At 48.2% G+C, this 19,549-nt stretch overlaps 4 non-coding genes across 4 annotated transcripts; 1 reads left to right on the top strand and 3 right to left on the bottom strand.

Moving 5' to 3' along the window:
• Positions 1–6,810: 6,810 nt before the first annotated feature.
• Positions 6,811–6,882, top strand: trnam-cau. The gene has a single exon. It is a non-coding gene; the product is annotated as a tRNA-Met (tRNA).
• A 5,691-nt stretch (positions 6,883–12,573) lies between these two features.
• trnay-gua lies at positions 12,574–12,646 on the bottom strand. Its single transcript has one exon. It is a non-coding gene; the product is annotated as a tRNA-Tyr (tRNA).
• A 2,754-nt stretch (positions 12,647–15,400) lies between these two features.
• trnak-cuu lies at positions 15,401–15,473 on the bottom strand. Its single transcript has one exon. It is a non-coding gene; the product is annotated as a tRNA-Lys (tRNA).
• Positions 15,474–15,945: 472 nt separating this feature from the next.
• On the bottom strand, positions 15,946–16,018 carry trnaf-gaa. Its single transcript has one exon. It is a non-coding gene; the product is annotated as a tRNA-Phe (tRNA).
• Between the last annotated feature and the right edge of the window lie 3,531 nt (positions 16,019–19,549).

Below are 19,549 nucleotides of genomic sequence, written 5' to 3'. Positions count from 1 at the left end.
AAAGGGGAGAGCCCAGTGGCCGAGCTTGTCAGGGTGTTGTGGGCGTACTCCACCCACAACAACTGCTGGGACTAGGAGGAGGGATGCTTGGACACCATACACCACAGCGCCGTCTCCATCTCCTGATTCTTCCTTTCAGTTTGGCCGTTGGACTGGGGATGAAATCCGGACGTCAGACTCACGGTGGCCCCCACAAGCGTGCAGAACTCCCTCCAGAACACAGAGGCAAACTGGGGTCCCCGGTCGGAGACCACATCGACGGGGAGACCATGGAGCCTGAAGACATGGAGCAACATGAGCTCGGCAGTTTCCTTGGCTGACCGAAGCGTGGGCAGGGGCACGAAGTGAGCTACCTTGCTAAATCTATCGACCACGGTCAGGATGGTGGTGTGACCACGGGATGGGGGCATGCCGGTAACGAAGTCCAGGGAGATGTGGGACCATGGTCGATGGGGTATAGGCAGTGGAAGCAGATGACCCGCAGGAGCTTGGTGTGAGACCTTGTGCTGGTTGCAAACGGGACAGGCGTTGACAAACTCCCGAGTGTCCTTCTCCAGCGATGCCCACCAGAACCTCCGTAGCACCATCTCGTTGGTCCGCTGAATGCCGGGATGACAGGTGAGTCGAGAGCTGTGGGCCCACTGAAGGACGTCGGACCGCAGGGCAGAAACCACAAACAGGCGATCAGAAGGGCATGCGCTGGGTCCCGGCTGGTTCTCCAAGGCCGCCTTGACCCTCTCCTCCACTTCCCAGGTGAGGGAGGCAACCCTGTGCGAGGACGGGAGGATGGTGTTGGGGCCAGAGGCAGGCTCTTCCTTCGCCAAGAACTGTCGAGAGAGGGCATCGGGCTTCACGTTGCGGGACCCAGGTCGGTAGGAGAGGGAGAAGTTGAAGCGGGTGAGGAAGAGAGACCAGCGGGCCTGACGAGAGTTGAGCCTCTTGGCTGACTGGAGGTATTCAAGGTTCTTGTGGTCAGTCCAAACCAAGAAAGGCTGCTCGGTTCCCTCCAGCCAGTGACGCCATTCCTCCAACGCCAACTTAACCGCCAACAGTTCTCGGTTGCCAATGTCATAATTCCTCTCAGCAGGGGTCAGGCGTCGGGAGAAGAAGGCGCATGGATGGAGCTTCTGTTCCCCGGCAGCCCGCTGGGACAGAACAGCTCCCACCCCCACGTCGGAGGCGTCCAACTCCACCACGAACTGTCTCTCTGAGTCCAGAACTTGGAGGATGGGGGCCGATGTAAACCGTGTCTTGAGTGTCTGAAAAGCTTCGTCGGCCGCGGCAGACCACCGGAACGGAACCTTGGAGGAGGTGAGTGCCGTGAGGGGTGCGGCCACAGTACTGTAGCCACGGATGAACCGTCGGTAAAAATTGGCGAACCCCAGGAACCTTTGGAGCTGCTTGCGGGAGTCAGGAACAGGCCAGGTGGTGACAGCAGAGACCTTGGCGGGGTCCATCTTGATGTTCCCTTGGCCAACGATGTATCCTAGGAAGGAGACTGACGGGGTGAAACTCGCACTTCTCAGCTTTAACGAAGAGCGAGTTCTCCAGGAGCCGATGTAGAACTGCCTGGACGTGGTGTACGTGTTCCTCCTTGGTCCGTGAAAAGATGAGGATGTCATCAATATAGACGAACACGTACTTGCACAACATGTCTCTGAGAACGTCATTGACCAAAGCCTGGAAGACGGCCGGGACGTCGGTGAGGCCAAAGGGCTTCACCAGGTATTCATAATGTCCCGTGGGAGTGTTGAAGGCGGTCTTCCACTCATCTCCCTCTTTGATGCGGAACCAAGTGGTAGGCGTTGCGTAGATCCAACTTCGAAAAGATGGTGGCCCCCTCCAGGAGCTCGAAAGCAGAGGAGATGAGTGGGAGAGGGTAGCGATTCTTCACCGTGATGCCGTTGAGCCCCCGGTAATCTATGCAGGGACGCAGAAATTTGTCCTTCTTCTCCACGAAGAAGAACCCAGCCCCAGCAGGAGACGAGGAGGGACGGATGAGACCACCAGCCAAGGAGTCGTTTATGTATTTCTCCATGGCGCCTCTCTCAGGGGCGGACAGGCAGTAAAGGCGACCCCTGGGAGGAGCGGAACCAGGCAGGAGGTCTATGGCGCAGTCATAGGGCCGATGAGGAGGAAGGGAGGTGGCCCTAGACTTGCTAAAAACCTCCCCAAAGTCATGGTACTCGGCTGGGACCCCCGTCAGGTCTGGAGCAGAACTGGAGCAGGTGGCCGGTTGAGGAGCTGAGGCTTGCTTCAGGCACACTTGGTGGCAGGAAGGGCTCCAACCCAAGATGACCCCCGTCCTCCAGTCGATGTTGGGGTCGTGTCGCCGAAGCCAGGGGTAACCCAGGATGAGGGGAAGACGGGGAGACTGCAAGATGTGGAACTGGATGGTCTCGTGGTGATTACCTGACAGGAACATGCGCACTGGGACCGTCTGGTGAGAAACAGTCCCCAGGAGATGGCCGTCGAGGGCGTTGGCGGGAACAGGTTCAGGGAGGGGAACACAACTGATGCCAAGCTGGCGGGCTAGTTCCTTGTCCATAAGATTAATGTCACAACCAATTCTATGAAGGTGGCGAGGGTGTGAGAACCATCAGACAACAGCAGACGGGCATGACAAAGAGGGCGTCGGGCAGAGGAAAGTTCAGAGGTTCGACTCACCAGTAATTCCTCCGCTACTGGTGAGTCTGGCCTTTTACTGGACACTTGGAGATGTATTGACCCGCCAGGCCACAGTAGGGACAGAGGTTCCCCCGACGCCGACGTTCCCGTTCCTCGGGGGTGAGATTGGTGCGACCCACCTGCATGGGTTCGGGTTGCCTCGACGGTTGCCCCGACGAGGGTAGTCCAGTCTCCGGAGGAAAACGAGCTTGGGTGGATAGCTGGCGGTCCGCCTGTCCCTGTCGCCTCTCCCGACGTCTCGCCAGGATGCGTCGGTCCAGACGGGTCGTTAGCTCGATAAGCCCATCCAGAGAAGAAGGAAGGTCGTGGGACACCAACTCATTCTTGATATAGTCATTCAAGCCCAGCAAGAAAGCGTCACACTGGGCCGGGGCATTCCAATCACTCTGACGGGCCCTGGTGCGAAAGTCGATGGCGAAGTCAGCGACGGTCTGGTTCCCCTGGCTCAACCCCAGCTGACCTCCCGCAGCGTCCGGCCCCATCGAAACCTCACCGAACACCTTGCGAAGCTCCGCGGCGAAGGCCTGGAAAGAGGAGCAAGCCGGCGTGCGTCGCTCCCATTCAGCCGTTCCCCACAGCCGAGCTCTGCCAGTCAGGTGATTAATGGTAAACGCCACTCTCGCCGCTTCCTGGGCGAAGGTGTAGGGCTGTAGGGCGAAGAGAATGGAACAGTTCGTGATGAATGGGTTGCAGCCCTCCGGGTCTCCAGCGTAGCGCTCCGGGGTTCCTACCCGGGGCTCAGGTGATGGTCCAGGCGGACCGGGAGCTGGTGCTGTCGGAGCCGGAGGCGAAGCATGGGGTGTCGCCTGGGCGAGGGTGGTCGTCAGCTGTTGGACCTGGGTGGCTAGTGCAACCAATGCTTGCTCCTGGTTTGATACAGCCTGTCGAACCTCGGAGTTGGAGGCAGTGAGCATAGCTTCGTGCTGCAGGAGCGTGTGCTCAATCCTCTCGAAGCGGTTTGACGGAGACGTTGTGTGCGCTGAGTCCATTGTTGGCCAGATTGTACTGTAACGGGTATAGCTTGGACCCAATAGCAGCACAAAAGCAGGCAGGTATAGTTGGTAACGAATTGTATTACGATACTGTAACACAGAGTAGTAACACAGGAATGGGTACACCGTACTCACACAGAGGCTCAGGATTGAGCGAGGGTTCCGAAGAGGGGCAGGCAGGAGACGTAGTCGGGGTAGCGGAAGGTCCGGTCACCAGGAGATCCAACACACGATGCAAACAAATCAGCGAGGGACAGACGAAAGGAGAGTCGAAGCCAGGCAGGAAGTCGGGAAATAGCTGGAGGGGTCTTGCACGAATGCTGAGAACAATCTGGCACTCAAGAACGGTGAGGAGAGTCTATATACCGGGTTAATTGGTGATCAGAGGCAACTGAGTGCAACAGGTGAGGAGAGTTGGGCTGATGAGAGGGGAGTGGCAGGCAGGCAGGTGAAGTGGATGAGAATGAGGAGAGAGCAGACTGTGACACATGTGGCACGAAAATCCAACCTTGTGACTTTTTGTAGATGTACATGTATCAAGATTTTGTGGCCGTTTATAAATTGAAAAGATGTTCTCAGCATCGTATATCACCCACCTGTGGGGAAGGGAGGGAGGGGGAGTGAGAGTTGCACGGCCAAGATGGGGCTATGTGATCGATAGAAAGGGAGAGGAGGAGGTGGCCAAACATCAAGCGCAGTGATTGGGTGAGAGAGAGGAGGGCAAAGGAAGGAGGGAAATAAAGAGTTCGGAGGGGCGGCGATAGGGAATGGAAACTTTCTTGGCATAAATGAGCTTCTGAGCAAATATGACCCACTTTAGCAGAACATGTCAAACGCGTGCGAGAATCACAAGAAAGTCACAGGAGAATGTCAGTCCATTATCTCTCTACACGCACACAAAATAAATGTATTCAACTCTGTGGAGAATTTGTCCAAATGCAAATACTTGATGAGATTTGAAATGCCTAATATTATTCAATCATTGTCGATGCCACTCCAGATTATTCACACAAGGAACAAACCACTATGATTATTCGGTATGCAAAATTGTAGATAGTTCAACATTTTCAATTGATGAAAGGTTCATTTTTATCTGATAATTTCACAAAGAAAACTGGGATAGAAATTGCCACTTGAATATTGACCATTTTAGAAGGTTTTAAGTTGGATTTTCAAGTCTTCATTAGGCAAGCTTATGATAATGGATCAAATATGTCTGGAAGGTATAATGGTGTACAAGCAGTTATACGAGAGCTTAATTCAAACTGCATTTTCTCCAGCTGTGGAAATCATACACTAAACCTTATGGGTATTGACTGCTCCGTCATGCAAGGAAGCAGCTACTTACTTTGGAACGATTCAACAAATGTACAATATGTTCAGCAGCAGTCCACAAAGGTGGAAAATTTGAAAGTTACATCTTCCCGTTTCTCTGCATGGAATGTCCAATACTAGATGGTTTGCGCGTATTCAAGTTCAATTTCAAGTGAGTTTATTGTCATGTGTCCCTGATAGGACAATGAAATTCTTGCTTTGCTTCAGCACACAGAACATAGTAGGCATTTACTACAAAACAGATCAGTGTGTCCATATACCATAATATAAATATATACACACATTAATAAATAAACGGATAAAGTGCAAATAACTGATAACGGGTTATTGACGGTGTTAAACCTATTGAACAACATTTAGATTCTGTAAGAAAAGCTTTAACTGAGTTTGAACCACTAAATATTACAGCACAATCTCGAAGAGAACTGAATGGGATTTTGAAGTACATTAGATTTGAACACGTTCTGTTGTCATCTTTATGGTTGAAGAGACTGACAATGATCCACCAAACAAATCTGGTAATTGAATCAAGTAATTCTACACGATGTTGATAAGCATAACATTGAAAGTCTTATGAATGATATTCGACAAATTCGAGAACAATGGACTTCAATCCTGACAGAATCTAAATTAATAGCAGAGAATATTGGAATTCCATCAGAATTCTCCACTAGTTCACTATCCGAGTATGGGACACCGCCCCTCTAAAGAACCACCTCCACCCCTTTCCGCAGAGAACGATCTCTTCGCAACTCCCTGGTCAACTCGACGCTTCCCCCCTTCCCAGTCAATTTCCCCTGCAGGAGATGCAACACCAGTCCCAATATCCCCCCCACCCCACCTCGACTCCGTCCAAGGAACCCGACAGTCTTTTCAGGTGCGGCAGAGGTTCATTTGCACTTCCTCCAAGTTCATCTACTGTATTCGTCACCCATTCCTTCTCTCCAGAGATGCTGCCTGTCCCGCTGAGTTACTCCAGCATTTTATTTTTAATTGTCTACTGTATATCGTGTTGTTACTTGCGAAGAAGGCAACAAGGCGAATTCCTTGTATGCATACATACTTGGCTCATAAAATTTATTCAATTCAATTCATTTTGTGTCTATCTCCGGTGGTGCAACGGGCGAGTCTCAGCCGGGAGAACAGTCTTGCTGATCGCCGTCACTCTAGCCGGCAGATTCCCTGGGTCCTGCGGTACTCCGCTGCTGCACATTGTCACTACCTGCTCCCGCCTTGTTGCTCCGGAGTTTACAGCTGCCGTTAGGTCGCCAAGTGTGAAACACGGTAGACGGATGTTTTGCACTTGAAGTGAACTTGTGAAGGCACCGGATAAGTTCCGCAAAGAGTCAACGTGATCTGCTGGCCCTTCAACACTGAAGGAATCTGATATTCAGTTAATCGCATTGACGGGATTGGGAAATTAATGGGATCTGGGGATTGGACAAAATAAACAGCCGGGTGTGGGTGAATCCTCGGCCCGAATGGATATGGGAGAGACACAGAGCAAGATAAACAGAATATTCAGCAACAGGGCTGCGGGAATAGGGTAATTTAAATAATTTAAAATTAATGGCGTAAACCAGTGGAACGGTGTATCCGAGCGGGACAGACAGCACAGTCATAACAACGGGATGGGGCAGAGAGTAAGAAATAAAGAAAGTAAGATGGAGAAAAAATGGAAGATAGAAGTGGGTACGCGAGAAAAGAAAGCAAAGCCGACAAACGGTGTGAGGTAAGTGATGAAAACAACGAAATTAGCAAAAAGGAGCACACGCGATAACAATGTTTCTATCAGAGCAGAGTGGCGCAGCGGAAGCGTGCTGGGCCCATAACCCAGAGGTCGATGGATCGAAACCATCCTCTGCTATTCTATCAATGGATACTTTTGAGAAAATACCGTCCGTTCACACGCGTGGACAACGTTTATTTCGTTTCATTCGGGGGAAATTCCTATTTCAACAAAAGGCTTCGCTTCATTGCATCATTTTATGAGTTTTATTGGAGAATTCGTAGGTGACGTCATGGTCCCCGTTGTGCTCGGCCGTTGACCAATTAATTCATAATATACTCTGCTGCATGAAGCTGCGTTCTGGTCATAAGTGATAGGAGTAGAATCAGGTCTTTCGGCCCATCAAGCCTACTCCGCCATTCAATCACGGCTGATCTATCTCTCCCTCCTAACCCCATTCTCCTGCTTTCTCCTCATAACATCTCCCCGTGGTATAGAACAGGAAATGGTGGAGCCAACGGTTCAGCTCCTGTGTTCTTCATTGCAACTTTGATACAGAGATAAACACGTTCATGTTCAGTAGCAGAGAGAGTGGGGGAGCGGACTTCTCTCCCTCCTAACCCCATTCTCCTGCTTTCCTGACTCACCTGGATAGACAGGGCATGTACGTAAGGATGCTCTTCATTAACTATAGCTCTGCATTCAATACGGTCATCCCCACCAAGCTCACCACCAAACTACACCAGCTAGGTCTCAGCTCGCCGATATGCGATTGGATCCTGAACTTTCTGACGGAGCGACCGCAGGCAGTGAGACTGGGCACGCACCTGTCTTCCACTATCACCCTGAGCACCGGCACACCACAGGGCTGTGTACTAAGCCCCATGCTCTACTCCCTCTTCACTCACGACTGTGTTCCTGCATTCGACACCAACACCATCGTGAAGTTTGCAGACGACACAACATTGATTGGGCTGATCATCAACGGTGATGACACAAAATACAGAGCGGAGGTACAGAACCTGGCGGACTGATGCGCACGTAACAACATGTCACTAAACACCTCCAAGACCAAGGAGCTGATTATTGACTTCAGGAGGTCCCATATTGGAGAATACGCCCCAATCTCCATCTACGGGGAAAGTGGAGGAGAGTGTCCAGCTTTAAGTTTCTGGGCACTCACATTTCAGAGGACCTCACATGGTCCACCAACACCGCTGCGCTGGTCAAGAAGGCACAGCAACGACTGTCCTTCCTGAGGACATGAAAAAAGATTGGTCTGCCCCAACAGCTGCTGACAACCTGCTACCGCTGCACCACAGAGAGCATATTAACGTATGGCATCTCTGTGTGGTATCTCAGCTGCACGGAGGCAGAGAAGGGAGCTCTTCAGCGCGTCGTCCACAGAGCGCAGAGGATTATTGGGACACAGCTACCAGCCTTGGAGGGCATCTATCACACACGGTGCCTCAGGAAGGCCGTCAGCATCCATAAGGACTCCTCACACCCTTGTAATGGACTGTTCGAACTACTTCCCTCCGGCAGACGTTACAACGCCTTCTACGCCCGAACATCCACTCAGAAACAGCTTCATTCCCAGAGCTGTAGCGGCTCTGAACCGGCCCTGCTGAGTGCCCCCCCCCCTCCCCATCCCACCTGGACTGTCTCTCTCAGATGGTCACGTCGCACAGTTTATTTTAATTTTATTTTTTTGACATCGGTTGGAAGCTGCATACCAAATCTCGTTGCACTGATGTGTAATGACAATAAAAGATAGTATTATTATTATTATTATTATTATTATTATTATTATTATTATTATTATTATTATTATTATTATTATTATTATTATTATTATTATTATTATTATTATTATTATTATTATTATTATTATTATTATTATTATTATTATTCTCCTCATAACATCTCCCCATGGTATAGAACAGGAAATGGTGGAGCCAATGGTTCAGCTCCTGTGTTCTTCATTGCAACTTTGATACAGAGATAAACACGTTCATGTTCAGTAGCAGAGAGAGTGGGGGAGCGGGGAATGGGTAGAACAAGGGGGATATCTCTGATAATCACTGAAGGGTAGTAGTCTACGGGACAGGTGGTGGGAAATGGGATGTGAGTGGATGAGCAATACATGGTCGGCATGGAAATAGTGGGCCGAAGGGTTTTTGTTCAGGAGGAAGTCTATGTCGGAGTGGAGGAAAAGTGAGGAGAGAGAGTCCACGGGGTGAATAGACAGGTAGCTGACGGCACTGGGTGTAAGAAGGAACTATAGATGCCGGTTTAAACCGAAGATAGACACAAAAAGCTGCAGTAATTCAGAGGGCCAGGCGGTATCTCTGGATAGAATCTCTGCATAGAGGGAATGGATGACGCTTCGGGTCGAGACACTTCAGATTTCTTTTTCACCCATTCCTTCTCTCCAGAGATGCTGCCTGTCCGGCTGAATTACTCCAGCTTTTTGTGTCCAACTTCGGCACTCGCTGTAAACCAGACGGAAGGCAGGCCACAGTATTCTATCAGCGAGTGGGGTACGGAACCGTCTCCAGTGCAGTGCGACTCTGTGACTCGACCACAGACCCGCTGCTGCTTGTGACAGCAAATACAGAGTACGACTCGCAGTTCCGGTTACATGCGTTTAGAAAATGAAAGCGCCTCTTTATTAAATAATTCAACACGACACGCGCATGTACTTGAATAAGCGACCGGATCGCGGAAGAAGCACAAGTCAAAGAGTGGGAAGTGAACGTCTGAACATTGCAGGTTTTTGGTGAAATTCTGCAACCTCATGTAACTAACCCACAAACACCACTTTCCAAGTGAACGTCTGAACATTGCAGGTTTTTGGTGAAATTCTGCAACCTCATGTAACTAACCCACAAACACCACTTTCCCCACTTTCCTCTTCGACTCGCTACAATTCCTCCTTCGCCCCTGCCCTTCCACCTACGTACATAATACTGCTTCACAATGAATATTGCACGTTGCTTTCTCGTTAGTGTAGTGGTTAGTATCCCCGCCTGTCACGCGGGAGACCGGGGTTCAATTCCCAGACGGGTAGAAGGTTTTCGTGGTTCTAAGTTTAACTGGAAATCCAAGATGTGTTTTATACATTTTGATTTATAAATAAACAAAACATTTGTTGCTGAATTGATCGGTGTATTGAATATTCCGAATTGACATAATACATACAGTACAGGAGCTCAGAAACAGGCCTTTCGGCCCACAAAATCAGGGTCTAACATAATTCCAAATTGATCTAATCTACTCTGAAGAAGGGTGTCAACCCGAAACGTCACCCATTCCTTCTCTCCAGAGATGCTGCCTGTCCCGCTGAGTTACTCCAGCTTTTTATGGCTATAATCTTTTCTCTAATCAACTTGCCTACCTGTGGTCTCTATCGTATCTGCTTCCATCGCCACTCCTAGCAGCGCATTCCTGGCACCCAGCTCTCCTCATCCCACACATCTCCTTTAAACTATACCGCTCTCACGTTAAAGCTACAGACTCAAGTGATTGAGATTTCCACCCTAGGTTAAAGATTCTCAGTGTCTATCCTATCTATATCTCTCATAGCGTTATATACCTCTGGCCTCCATTTCTGATGAACCAGAGAAAACAATTCCAGTCTGTCAAGCCTCACTTTGTAGCTACTGGCCCCTATCCCATGCATGGCAGACAGGTTTTCATTCTGTTAAACCTCTTCTGCACCCTCTCTAAAGCCCCCACACCCTTCCTGTAATAGGGAGAACAGAGTTGAATGCAAGACTCCAAATGCAGCTTGACAAAAGTCAGAGAGAGCTGCATCGTGACATCCTGGACTGGAGAACCGTGAGGCCCTTCAGACCCTGATACACTGGTGGGAAGTAACCAAGGAGGTCACCAGATGTAGAAGCGAATTATGAGGTGCTGTTCCTCCAATTTGCGATGGGCCTCACTCTGGCGTTGGCGGAGGCCCTGTACAGAAAGGTCGGATTCGGAATGGGAGGGGGAGTTGAAGTGCTGAACCGCCGGGAGATGAGGTTGGTGGGTTGGGCGCTCTCAGCCATTGTCGTTTTATTTCACGATTTAAAAAAACACATCTTGCAGTTCATTGTCTCCAATAAATGTAACCGAAGGGTTTGAAAGGTATAAAAGCGTTAGATCCCCAAAATGCATACTATTCCTGAACCATTCGCTGGCTAGACATATATTTGGTATTAATAACGGTTAAAGAAAGTGTCGCCCAACGTGGGGCTCGAACCCACGAGCCTGAGATTAAGAGTGTCATGCTCTACCGACTGAGCTAGCATTGCTCTGAGTATTTTAATGTCAAATATTACGGGAATCATCCTCTCAATACATCAAGGATCTACCTCTGGTAAGAATGTTTGTCTGCGGGTGCAGAAGTTAATCACAAGCGAGACGTTAATCAAACTGTCGTTCGGCCCAAGCGCAACATCTCACACTTTCTCCGTTAAAATGTTATCGTCCATTCCTCTCCTATTTATGTAGCTGAGCTACATCCCGCCGTGTACCATGCACGAAACAGCCCCATTCTGAAGGGTGAACTACATGGACAATTTATTTTCCGACAGCATGTCTGTGGTATTTGAGTGGAAGATGCACAAAAATGCTGGAGAAACTCAGCGGGTGCAGCAGCATCTATGGAGCGAAGGAAATAGGCAACGTTTCGGGCCGAAACCCTACTTCAGACTTCGATTAACCTTCGATTTTCCAGCATTTGCATTTCCTTCTTAAACAAAGTATTTGAGTGGAAACCGGGATAGCTGCTGCAAATTCAATAAGTCACATGCAGGCAGAAAGACCGTCAAAGAACACCGGAGGTTAAAGTTGAACCTTGATTGAGCGGCACTGACGGCTGCGTCACGAACAAAAGTGTTGGAATAGGATGGTTGCACGAAAGGTCACTGGGTCATAGGGCTCGACGCACGGAGTCGCTAAATCCAACTGGAAGACCTCCGTCACTTCCGGTATATGTTATTAACGCTAGAAACGCGTACTTTCCTACCTGTTACAAAAACAGCCAAAATGTTGAATTTTTGCGCTGAAAAAAATTGTGGGAGACGGGGTAAGTGTGGGAGACATGTACCCAACTTCAGAATTCTAAACATGAAGCGAAATGAAGGTATATAGAAGCGAGAGCTGAAGGGACTACAGCAGCTAAAGTGCTTGGTAAACATTGAAAATATCGGGAATTATGGCGTTTGCTCACTGCATTTCATCAAGTAAGGCATTATTTGTGTTTTTCTTGATTCCTTTGGTATCTAAAAATTCTCAGAAGTGATAAATCTGGCTGTAAATTTTTCTTCAGATGCGTTTTCATTTTATATGTAAAACCCCACGAGAACCATGGGCGATTAAAAAAAATTACAGCCAGATTTATCACTTCTGAAACGTTTTCGATGCCAAAGGAATCAAGAAAAACACAAATAATGCCTTACTGTTGATGAAATGCAATGAGCAAACGGCGAATGTTCGCCAAGCACCCTGGCTGTTGTTATCCCTTCAGCTCTTGTTTCTATCTACCGTCATTTCTCCTCACTTTTGGAATTCTGAAGTAGGATAAATGTCTCACACGCTTATCCCGATTTCCATAATTATTTACAGCGCAAAAATTGACAATTTCAGCGGGTTTGAACGAGCCCGCTACGCTGGAAACAATGGTAAGTGCCTACCTGCAGTTCATCGCGTGTAATCCATTTGGAGTAGCGTAGCAACAGTACGGGTCATGGGTCGTGACCCGACAGCCGTGAAACCTCCCTATAAATCATACATCTACGAACGCTAATTTTAATTTTAAATTATATATACCATTGCCGAAACCCGGGATTGAACCAGGGACCTTTAGTTCTACAGTCTAACGGTCTCCCAACTGAGCTATTTGGGCGATTTTAACACATCTGAAGGAAACTCAGTTCACTTCCAACTCATGAATCCGGCCATAGTCGTTCACCTAATTCTGCGCCTATTTTATATAACGCACCGTGTTCATCATATGTGGTAATCCCGCTGCTGAACATTTTTGTCATTTCCGAATACAAATACAGAGAATAAGAACATATCCACCGGATAAATTCCGCAAAGAGTCAACGTGATCTGCTGGCCCTTCAAAACTGAAGGAATCTGATATTCAGTTAATCGCATTGACGGGATTGGGAAAATAATGGGATCTGGGGATTGGACAAAATAAACAGCCGGGTGTGGGTGAAGCCTCGGCTGCAGCTCAGTCGGTGCCCGCTGCTTTTACATTGAAGTGTGATCGGAAGAGCGGCCCGAATGAATGTGGGAGAGACACAGAGCAAGATAAACAGAATATTCAGCAACAGGGCTGCGGGAATTGGGTAATTTAGATAATTTAAAAGACGTTCATTGCGAAAACCTCTGGAACGGTGTATCCGAGCGGGACAGACAGCACAGTCATAACAACGGGATGGGGCAGTGAGTAAGAAATAAAGAAAGTAAGATGGAAAAAAAATGGACGATAGAAGTGGGCACGCGAGAAAAGAAAGCAAAGCCGGCAAACGGTGTAAGGTACGTGATGAACACAACGACATTAGCACAAAAGGAGCACACACGTTAAGAATATTTCTGTCAGAGCAGAGTGGCGCAGCGGAAGCGTGCTCGGCCCATAACCCAGAGGTCGATTGATCGAAACCATCCTCTGCTATTCTATCAATGGATACTTTTGAGAAAATACCGTCCGTTCACACGCGTGCACAACTTATATTTCGTTTCATTCGGGGATTTTCCTATTTCAACAAACGCTTCGCTTCATTGCAACATTTTATGAGTTTTATTGGAGAATCCGTGGGTGACGTCAACGTTGTGCTCGGACGTTGACCAATTAATTCATAGTATTCTCTGCTGCATGAAGCTGCGTTCTGGTCATAAGTGATAGGAGTAGAATTAGGCCATTCGGCCCATCAAGCCTACTCCGCCATTCAATCACGGCTGATCTATCACTCCAGCTTGTTGTGTCTATCTTCGGCACTCGGTGTAAACCAGATAGAAGGCAGGCCACACTATTCCGTCGGCGAGTGGGGAACGGAACCGTCTCCAGTGCAGTGACTCTGTGACTCGAGCACAGTCCCGCTGCTGCTTGTGACAGCAAATACAGAATACGACTCGCAGTTCCGGTTACATGCGTCTGGAAAATGAAAGCGTCTCTTTATTAAATAATTCAACACGAGTATGTACTTGAATACGTGACCGGATCGCGGAAGAAGCACAAGTCAAAGAGTGGGAAGTGAATGTCTGAAAATTGCAGGTTTTTGGTCAGAGAAAATCTAAGGCTATTAACATGAAATTCTGCAATCTTATGTAACTAACCCACAAACCACACTTTTCTCCACTTCCCTCTTCGACTCGCTTCAATTTCACCTTCCCCCTACCCTTCCACCTACGTACATTATACTGCTTCACAATGAAAGTTGCACTGCGGTTCCTCGTTAGTATAGTGGTTAGTGTCCCCGCCTGTCACGCGGGGGACCGGGGTTCAACCCGACGGGAAGAAGGTTTTCCTCCTTCTAAATTTAACTGGAAATCCAAGACGTATTTTACACATTTTGATTAATAATGGTGACAGCAACAAAACATTTGTCGGTTGGTCGGTTTATTGAAAATTCCGAATTAACATAATACATACAGTACAGGAGCTCAGAAACATGCCCCTCGGCCCACAATATCAGTGTCTAACATAATTCAAAATTAATCTAATCTACTCTGAAGAAGGGTGTCAACCCGAAACGTCACCCATTCCTTCTCTCCAGCGATGCTGCCTGTCCCGCTGAGTTACTCCAGCTTTTTGTGTCTATCATCTTTAATCTAACCTACTTGCCTACCTGTGACCTCTATCCCCCATTCCCATTTTATGCAGTGCATTTTTGAAATATTCTTAAATGCCACTATCGTATCTGCTTCCACCGCCACTCCAAGCAGCCCATTTCAGGCACCCACCTCTCTCCATCCCACACATCTCCTTTAAACTTTACCGCTGTCACGTTAAAGCTATGGCCTCAAGTGATTGAGATTTCCACCCTGGGATAAAGATTCTCAGTGTCTATCCTATCTATATCTCTCATAACTTTATATACCTCTGCCCTCAATTACTGAGAAAACAATTCCAGTCTGTCAAGCCTCACTTTGTAGCCACTGGCCCCCTATCCCAGGCATGGCAGACAGGTTTTCATTCTGTTAAACCTCTTCTACACCCTCTCCAAAGCCTCCACACCCTTCCTGTAATAGGGACAACAGAGTTGAATGGAAGACTCCAATGCAGCTTGACAAAAGTCAGAGAGAGCTGCACGTGACGTCCCGGCTTGGAGACCCGTGAGGCCCCTCTGACCCTGATACACTGGTGGGAAGTAACCAAGGAGGTCACCAGATGTAGAAGCGAAATATGAGGTGCTGTTCCTCCAATTTGCGCTAGGCGTCACTCTGGCTGTGGCGGGGGTTGGGCGCTCTCAGCCATTGTTGTTTTATTTCACGATAATGAAAACACATCTTGCAGTTAATTGTCTCCAATTGTAACCAAAGGATTTGAAAGGTATAAAATCCTTAGATTCCCCCAAAATGCAGAGTATTCCTCAACTAATCGCTGGCTAGACATATATTTGCTATTGATAATGGTTAAAGAAAGTGTCGCCCAACGTGGGGCTCGAACCCACGACCCTGAGATTAAGAGTCTCATGCTCTACCGACTGAGCTAGCCGGGCACTGCTCTGAATAGTTGAGTGTCTAATGTCACGAGAATCATTCTCTCAATACATCAAGGATCTACCTCTGGTAAGAATTTTTGTCTGCGGGTGTAGAAGTTAATCACAAGCGAGACGTTAATCAAACTTTCGTTCGGCTCAAGCGCAACATCTCACACTTTCTCTTTTTAAATTTTATCGTCCATTCCTCTCCTATTTATGTAGCTGAGCTACATCCCGCCGTGTACCATGCATGAAACAGCCCCGTTCTGAAGGGTGAGCTACACGATCAATTTATTTTCCGACAGCAGGTCTGTGGTATATGAGTGGAAACCGGGGTACATGCTGGAAATTCAACGAGTCACATGCAGCCACCAGAGGTTTACGATGAACCTTGATTGAGCGGCACTGACGGCTGCGTCACGAACAAAAGCGTTGGAATAAATCATACATCTACGAACGCGGATTTAAATTTTATATTGTTATATACTATTGCCGAAACCCGGGATAGAACCAGGGACCTTTAGATCTTCAGTCTAACGCTCTCCCAACTGGGCTATTTCGGCTACTTTACCACTGCTGAAGGAAACTCAGTTCACTTCCAACACATGAATCCGGCCATAGTCGTTCGCCTAATTCTGTGTCAATTTTATATAACGCACCGTGTTCATCAGATGTGGTAATCCCGCTGCTGAACATTTTTATCATATCGGAATATAGATCTCATCAGACAAGAGAAACAGAGAATTCATGTCTGCCCATTTACAGGCAGTTTGGTCAGCTTACGCCCCAGCGGTGTGGAAATTGTCACAGTGAGGCCCAGCACAGATTGGAGGACCAGCTGCTCATATTTTGCTTCTGCAGCTTACACCCCAGCGGTATGAAATTTGCTGTATCCGTTGTTCCAGGTGTGGACTCCTGCACATCGGCGAGACCAAGTGTAGACTCTGCGACCGTTTCACTCAACACTTGGGCTCGGTCCGGCAAGGACTGTTTGATCTCCCGTTTGTTCACCATTGTAACTCCCCTTCACGTTCCCACACTGACCTTTCTGTCCTGGGCCTCCTCCATTGTGAGTTAGGTCACACGCAAACTGGAGGAAAGCACCTCATATTCTGCTTGGGCAGCTGACAAGCCAACGGTATGAACATTGAATTCTCCAATTTTAGATGCCCTCCTCTTTAGCCCCTCTCTCTTTCCTGTCCCCATCTACCTATACCCCTCCCTCTGACTATACACTTATCTCTTTATCTGACAATATTCTGCCTTCTCTTTTCTCTCGCTTTTGCACACTCATCGATCAAAAACACCCTCACCTGTATCCACCTATCACCTGTCAGGCTTTGTCTCACCCCCACATGTTCCCATCTTCCTGTCCCCCACGACAATCCGTCTGAAGAAGGACCCCGACCCGAAACCCCGCCTGTCCATTCCATCCACAGGTGTTGCCTGACCCGCTGAGTTCCTCCAGAACTTTGTGTTAATTACCCCAATAAAAACGAATTAGCCCAATAACCTGCCCTTGCAGTTCGTTGCAGTGCCGTTTTCCACCTTCAGGTGGAGGTGGCGTGGAGGAAGGAACTGCAGATGCTGGTTTACACCGAGGATTGACACAAAATCCTGGAGTAACTCAGCGGGACAGGCAGCATCTCTGGGGCGAAGGAATGGGTGACGTTTCGGTCGAGACTCTCCATCAGATTGTCAGAGGAGAGGGGAACGAGAGATATAGACTGGATATAGAGAGATATAGAATAGACACGAAAGATATGCAATTGAATATGCAATATTATACACTTTCTGTATAACTCGTTTTCACTTCGCCCACGGTTAACGTGGACTGCTATCTTGATCTTTGTTACTTTTATTGCATATAATTTACATGTTCTATATCTCTCTATATCGCTATCTATATCCCTCGTTCCCCTTTCCCCCGACTCTCTGCCAGAAGGAGGGTCTCGACCAAAAACATCACCCATTCCTTCTCTCCAGGGATGCTGCATGTCCCGCTGAGTTTCCCCAGAATTTAGCGGCGCAGTACTCCCACCTGCTGCTGGACGTCGGTACTACGGGTGGAGGCTGGGGGCGAGAAGGGGAAACACAACTTCGAGCGAACAGCAGACAAGTTCAGGAACACTGTTTGGTCCACAGTATCTGTGATCACGGTGCCTCCTTAAACCAATCTTTCTAGTTGGGGAAAGGATTACGTTTCCTCACTTTCAAACTGGGTTAGAGTTACCCAAGCCACTTAGGCAAGCTGAAGATAGATAGAAAATGCTGGAGTAACTCAGCGGGACAGGCAGCATCTCTGGAGAGAAGGAATGGGTGAGGTTTCGGGTCCAGACCCTTCTTCAGACTGAGAGTCAGGAGAGAGGGAGTCTAGAGATATGGCAGTGTAAGGTGTGAAAACGACAGATCAAAACAGACGATGTTTAGGAAATGTAGAAGGGTTCATTGTTATCCGAGGGGTAGGTGACACGGAGGCGCACAATCTAAAATGTAATCAAGAGGTCAGTGAAACTCGTCGGAGAACTAGGATGGGGAGGGACGGAGGAAAAGATGAAGCAATGGTTACTTGAAGTTAGAGGTCAATGTTCATACAGCTGGGGTGTAAGCTGCCCAAGCGAAATACGAGGTGCTGTTCCTCCAATTTGAGTTGGGCCTCTGGAGGACAGTGGAGGAGGTCCAAGTCAGAAAGGCCAGCGGGCGTAGACATAAAATGCTGGGGTAACTCAGCGGGTCAGGCAGCATCTATGGAGAAGGATACAAAGAGCTGGAGTAACTCAGCGCGACAGGCAGCATCTCTGAAATGAAGGAATGGGAGACATTATGGGTCGAGACCCTTCTTCAGACAGGTTCGAGAAAGGGAAACGAGAAATATAGACGATGATGTGGAGAGATAGGGATAGAACAATGAATGAAAGATATGCAAAAATGTATCGATGATAAAGGAAACAGGCAACTGTGAGGTGCCTGAAGAAGGGTCTCGACACGAAACGTCGTCCTTTCCTTCTCTCCAGAGATGCTGCCTGTCCTGCTGTGTTACTCCAAATGTTCGTGTCTATATTCGGGTTAAACCAGCATCTGCAGTTCCTTCCTGCACAATTGTTAGCTGTTTGTTGGGTAAAAACGAGAAGCTGCTGCGACTTGGATGGGGGAGGGATGGAGAGAGAGGGAATGCCGGGGTTACTTGAAGTTAGAGAAATCAATATTCGCACCACTGGGCTGTAAACTACCCGAGTGAAATATGAGTTGCTGTTCCTCCAATTTGCATTTAGCGTCACACTGGCAATGGAGGATGCCCAGGACAAAATGGTCTATGGGAATGGGATGGAGAATTAAAGTGTTTAGCAATCGGGAGATCGGGTAGGTCCAGGCAGTTTGAGAGCAGGTGTTCAGTGAAATAATCGCCCAGTCCGTGTTCTCCAGGGATGGTGCCTGACCCGCTGAGTTACTCCAGCACTTTATGTATTTGTTTTTTTTGTAAAGCAGCATCTTCGGTTCCTTGTGCCTCAGTTTTCAGTAACCTGCTGTGACCAGTAACCAGTTAAGAATTCTAGCGGACAAATGACATTTTCAGGGCTCCAATAAGATTTCAAAACCTTCTACCACCCACACATCCCTTACATTTTCGTTCACTTTAGACATACAGCGCGGAAACAGGCCCTTCGGCCCACCGAGTCCGCGCCGACGAGCGATCCCGCACACTAACACTATCCTGGCACACACTGGCGACAATATCCTACACACCAGGGATAATTTACAATGTTTCTTTACCGAAGCCAATCAACATATTTGGGGTGCGGGAGGAAACCGGGACACCCGGGGAAAACCCACGCAAGTCACACGGAGAACGTACAAACTCCGTACAGACAGCAGCCGAGGTCAGGATCGAACCCGAGTCTCTGACACTGTAAGGCAGCAACTCTACCGCTGCGCCACAGTGCCGCATGAATTAAAGTAAATACGGTGTTTTTTTAAAAACGTGTAAAGCAGTTGTTTTTACAATAAATAATGTGTAAGATAATCTATTGAAATGAACACACAGAGAGATATCCTGATTGGTTTTCTATGTATTATGAATGAAACATACTATTGGG

This window comes from Amblyraja radiata, chromosome 37 (assembly GCF_010909765.2).
Source record: "Amblyraja radiata isolate CabotCenter1 chromosome 37, sAmbRad1.1.pri, whole genome shotgun sequence".
NCBI lineage: Eukaryota > Metazoa > Chordata > Chondrichthyes > Rajiformes > Rajidae > Amblyraja > Amblyraja radiata.
Note: the sequence above shows the minus strand (reverse complement) of the source record. Positions and strands in the feature narration are given on the sequence as shown.